Source organism: Camellia sinensis, chromosome 3, assembly GCF_055761805.1.
Source record: "Camellia sinensis isolate YWXY chromosome 3, ASM5576180v1, whole genome shotgun sequence".
NCBI classification, from domain to species: Eukaryota; Viridiplantae; Streptophyta; class Magnoliopsida; order Ericales; family Theaceae; genus Camellia; species Camellia sinensis.
Window position 1 is genome coordinate 122,858,580 of NC_138963.1, and position 5,919 is coordinate 122,864,498.

A 5,919-nucleotide genomic window follows, 5' to 3' on the forward strand; every position below is an offset into this window, starting at 1 on the left:
AAGGCAGTAGCTTAGGAGGATTAGAGCAAGAGTTTCATTTTGTTTACTTGTTGTTATTATTTTGTACAAGCCTAGGGCTTTATCTGCATTGGATTTAAATCCATTTTGATGTAACCAAGTATAGTCTCAGAAAGTTGTAGCCTTCAGGGCATTTCAATTATCGGTTTAACTTCTATTTCATATCTTTGTTGTTGACACATGCTATAGATTCATGGTTAAGACTTATAAATGTATATTTGCATGTGTAACCCTTTTGTACAATTGAGTCTTATGTGATAGGAGAATATTATACTCTGATTTAGATTGTTCTTTACTTATCGTCGTGGATGGTTTATTATAATTATTTCAAGGCGATACATAAAAAATATATGACAGTGTCCAAATTTGAATTATCGTTTACTAATATAACTATCAATTTTTTTATGTATATCTATAACTCCTAAACTTTGTTGGCAGTAGTGAAAGAGCTGACGGCTTGAGCTGAGTGAGGTTTAAATTGTTAGAGATAAATTTATTTATTTATTTATTTTTTCATGTGTGGTTCTCTTTCTCTACTATTGATTTTGGTTTCGATTTTAGTGAGATTTATGTGTTTGTGTCACGCCCCAAACTTGCCCCTAAAAGTTTGGGCATGACCTACACAGAAACGGACGCATAACCTGGTATACATATCATATGGGGCCTGAACGGAAGCATTTACCAATATAAATTAACATAAATAAAAGAACTGCATCCATTGAGCGACCACTATCATGCCAGGATCACAGACAGAACATAAGGCAAATAAACATACAGTGACGTGCACCAGAGAGTTAGTTATGCACATATATATATACAGACCCAGCCCTTAGAATTGGGCGTAAAACAACATGGACAGGCAAAGGAATTATATATACATCAACCTTAAGCAAACAATCAGAGTGTAAAATCAAAAGTTTAGCAAAAAGGCTGCCTTCACTTAAGTGCCTGGATACTCTGAGGTTGACAAAAGAGGCACGGATGCCATGGGTTAAAACTGACCTCCAGGTGGTGTGCCTACAGAAACAGACATAAGACAAAGTGAGTCAAGCTCAGTGAACAGTAGTACATAAACAATTTAAAGATTAACTTAATTTACTTACAATGTACACATTTTTCTAATTAGATAAGTAAATGCAAAAATCCTGTGGTTAGTTTGATTCTGTACACATTTCAGAACAGTCTTGTCGGCTCATAACTTCATAGGTTGGCCCTTGGCCTGATGGGTTCACACATTCAGAAATTAGCCCTTGGCTTAACTTAGATGCATAACTTCACAAATTGGCCCTCGGCCTTTGAGATTCATAGTTTCACAAGTTACAGATTCATACTTCACAAGTTGGCCCTCGGCCTCAAAAGTTCACAAATTCACAAAGTGGCCCTCGGCCTCATAAGTTCACAAATTCACAAAGTGGCCCTCGACCTCATAAGTTCACAAATTATACCTTTCATATCTTCACAAATTATTTCTTTCATAAGTTCACAAGTTATTCCTTTCATATCTTCACAGATTATATCTTTCATAAGTTCACAAGTTATTCCTTTCATATCATCACAAATGATATTTTTCATAAGTTCACAAGTTATTCCTTTCATATCTTCACAAATTATATCTTTCATAATTTCACATAACCGGGTGACCCATAAAGGGACCAAATTGGCTTTAAGCCCAGTTCTTGTATGTATGGACTCAAGAGGTGGTTCGCATTGCAGCACTTAGTTTCGTACTAGGAATCAATAGTTCTTGAAGACTGAACAATTCATATTATGTCATAGCATAAACGAAGTGAATAAACATAACATAATAATGCCAGGTTCATACGAATACCGTTCACAATGGTGCACATAAATTTCCCTTTATGATTCATTACATGTAGCCATAGTAATCTTACATATAACAAAGTATTAATAATAATTATTTACAGAAACACATGTGTCGTTACAGTACTATTCATGGGAATAGAACAATTCGCACCATAACGTGAGTCATATAACAATGTTATTGATATTCAATTCTTTGACGTATAAGGAAACCCATGGTTCTGTTCGATTTTCATTTCGTTAATCCATTTTAGGCAGATGTCTATGTCATAAAACATGTATCGAACTAAATAAGGCTGTAGGAGTCCAGGATAGGACGTTCAAAATATCATGTTCCCATTAAGCGGGGTTTATATTCATAATCCCTTCTTACCAACCAGTTGCATAATATTAATAATTCTTGTGTGGAGTTATAGGTAATTTACAGGTTATTATACCTTAAGGATAACCATTAACCATAACCAGAATGTAGAGTAGTTTCAGCGTCATACCGAAGTGCACATAATCTTTCAATGTTCTCACCGATCCCTAAACAACATAAATGCTTACAAAGAACAGTGCGTTAACAATAAGAATTATTTACGGTAGGTAAACGTACGATTGCAGAACTACTACTCACAGTGATTGGTTCCCGTTGGTAATAGGACGATATCCTCGTCTCGACCTACAAGTACAGTGCACAACACATAATATGAGATTATACTCGCTCATTTACTTATTCTCTTTGATCATTCAATCAATTAGCCATGGCGGTACCAAGCTCATTATTTCTTAATAAGTTATACTCCATGTCACAGAAACAGGAGAAATCAATGGAAAATGGTTTAGGCGAAGAAATGGCATAAAATTAGTTGACAGAAAGTGAACAGTTGTCACTAATTTTGGCATAACTATTTTTTTATTTAGAATTTTGGAGTGAGACCACTTCCATTGGAAACTAGACTTCCGGGGCTTGATTTTAGGCTCAAGAATCACTCAAAACGGAGCCCCGAGGAAAAAGATATGCTTATTCAAAGATGGCGGGACAAAGCTGTCTCCCGCACGTGCGGGAAACAGGGCCGCACGTGCGGCTCTGGGCAGTGTGTAGTCCGAAAATGGCTCTTTTTGCTCCAACACTTGGTTTTTCCATTTTTAAGCTTGGTTCTTAACATAAATCACTCAAAAACATGTAAAATTGCCCTATAACATGATAAACTAACATCAACCAAGTGTAATTTCATTTCAAACAATTCAATCTTTGTTTCAAAGTTCAAGATTAATGCTTAATCTTTCATGATCTTCAAGGTTCTTAAAAACACAACCCACAACCCACAAATTCACATGATTCTTGCATAATCTAAAGTTTATTTCATGATATCGATGAGCTTGAGCTCCACTCATAAACAAAATTAAAGAACTCAATTTCTAATTCCTCAAATTAGCTCAAGTAAATACATAGATAAACCTTAACCCCAAATGGGTTTAAATCTTCCAAGATATGTATGATTTTACCAAATTGATACTTTAAACACAAGATTTCAAGATAGATTTTCATACCTAACTCAATCTTTGTCTACCTCTTAGCTCTCTTCAATTCCTCCAAGTCCCATGGGTGATCTTCTTTCTTTCCTTCAATTCTCTTCCTTCATCTTCAAAGCCTCCATGGATGTTGAGAAAATTGACACTCTTCCCTCTCTCCCTTTCACGGTTTCCTCTCTCTCTCTTTAGATATTTTGTTTTTTGACTCCAAAAGTATGAGTTCACCACTTATATAACTCATACACACCTATATATTAATTATACAAGCTTTATCACAAATAAGGAGGGCCAAACACGCCCTTACGAATCGCGAAAAATTAAATTTCAATTAAACTTTCCAGATGACTCTAAAAATTATGATGATCATAAATATGTCCCCTATTCTGGTTTCTGAAGCCTCTAAGGCCTTCAATTTGCAGTACAAAGTTAACCACCCAAACGCACATTAACAAATCAAACAAATTAGATTTCCAATTAGGTTTCCCAAATAGTTCTAAAAATTTTCATTAACACATCCAAGTCCTCAATTGTGATTTCTGAACCCGTAAAGGTCGGTAATTTCAATTTTACAGTCGTGGCTCAACAAATAATTCCTCAATTTGAACACATATCAATAAATCAAAATGCATTAACCCAATAGGCCGTAAAGGTAATCTCTAATACGGATTTTGGGGTCGTTACATCCTCCCCACCTTAAAAAGTTTGGTCCTCCAAACTTGATTCACCCTGCCACAAGTCCAGTTTCGTCTTGGGTACACAACATTTCTCAATTATTTAACAATTCACAATCCTATATAGTCAATTTCAATGGAGTTTGCTCCAAGAGTCACAAGTAATTCATCTTTACTAGCTAATTGGTAACCCAATTAATAAAAATACTCAATATCATCAAAACATCATCTCATTATTCATGAATCTTGTACATTTCAATTTATTACTCACAGAAATGAATTCATTCGAGTATTCGATTGCATGCAACTCATAAGCTATTAAACATAATTCAAATTCTTTAGGTTCACAACAACCCCCATTATCGTAATTCCTCAAAGGTTAAGGAGACATTTACTACATACTCACGTTTCAAAGGCATATGCTTCTTACAACAATTAAATCTAGAATAACACATATGTTCTAAATCAACGACTTCGTGACTTCTGTCGTACCTATTATAAATTATCAATTCAAATCAAATTTCTAACAGACTCCAAAGAACAGCTCAAATCCCATATCAAGGAATTACATGTTCAGGGTAAATTATTAGTAAAATCAAATGCGGCTCAAACCTTTATGGTTAACAGGCATTAATAGTTCGTATACAAATCTCAGCACTTGGTAATTCCTATAATAGAAGTCACTTAGTGATAAGCTGGTAACCCAAGCTGTACATCATTTCAACAGACATGAATAAGTCATATAGGCATGTAGTCTCTAGCTTCACAATTGTTCTTTGTATTTTCCATTTCCGAAAACACAACAAAATCATTTCGTTATATGGATTTAAAACCATATATACTAATTCGTAACAAGATCAGAACGATGGGAAGAAGAATCCCAATCAATATCGTTAATTCTTCACAGTATTACTTCTAAATACAGTAACACAAGGAGAAATCAAGTCGTTATGACTATACCAAAGTAAATAACCTATAGTGTTATAAATTCACGCAAACATACCATTGTAGATACTTGGTCATACCGTCATAAATTCAATCGAACATTAAATACAACTATAACAACCATTATTTTGAGCAAAGGGAGCCACTCAAAACAAAGTCAAAAATCAAATTCAAAATCATGCTTGATTAATCAGTCATAACCATAAGGTCATAGATTTCCTTAAGTTTACAGTATTCACATCCATCCAGATTCCATATTGGCTTGAAATTCAACAATTTAGCGACGAAATAATTTGACCACTTAATATCAGAGTTAGAACACTTAGCCAGATCAGTTTAATAAAATAAGAAATCAACTCGGAATCACGTCGCACATATTATACAAATCAATATAAATACACCGAAGGAGGTAAATGTCCAGTACATACCGTTAACTCACCATCAATATAGAATATGCCCATGCCCACTCTTCTTCTTCTTCTTCTTCTTCTTCTTCTTCTTTTTTCTAAAGTTCACAGTGTCGTGCAGAACAATTGCAATATCTAACATTTGCACATTTACGTAGAAGTATATCACATAAATGATTTCTCAATCTTAAGTCATTAGTATACAGAAACAGAATTTTTAATTCTTACAGTAACTTATCCGTTTATCAATCATTTAGTTTGATCTCGAAGTAGTCCATAACTGTCTATCTTGTTACAAGTCTCATGTAAACAGACACGTAATGTGGGTAAGGTCCTCCATGTTGTTCAACCATTCTTTATAAGAAATCCTGATTACGGATTACAGTTTACACATAACAAAATAGATTACGGATAACAGAGTTAGCTTTCAGATTTCAACTTCAAATTTCATATTACAGATTTCAGATCGCAGGTTTCCATAAACAAATTACACACAATTCTAACAGGGGTCATCATATGCCTAACTTCTTCTTACAGCC

At 34.4% G+C, this 5,919-nt stretch overlaps 1 long non-coding RNA gene across 1 annotated transcript; it reads right to left on the minus strand.

Moving 5' to 3' along the window:
• Positions 1-748: 748 nt before the first annotated feature.
• LOC145821117 (uncharacterized) lies at positions 749-4,467 on the minus strand. The gene is made up of 3 exons (XR_014363156.1): positions 3,376-4,467; positions 2,277-2,503; positions 749-1,035 (listed from the first exon to the last, which is right to left on the minus strand). It is a non-coding gene; the product is annotated as an uncharacterized LOC145821117 (long non-coding RNA).
• Positions 4,468-5,919: the final 1,452 nt, after the last annotated feature.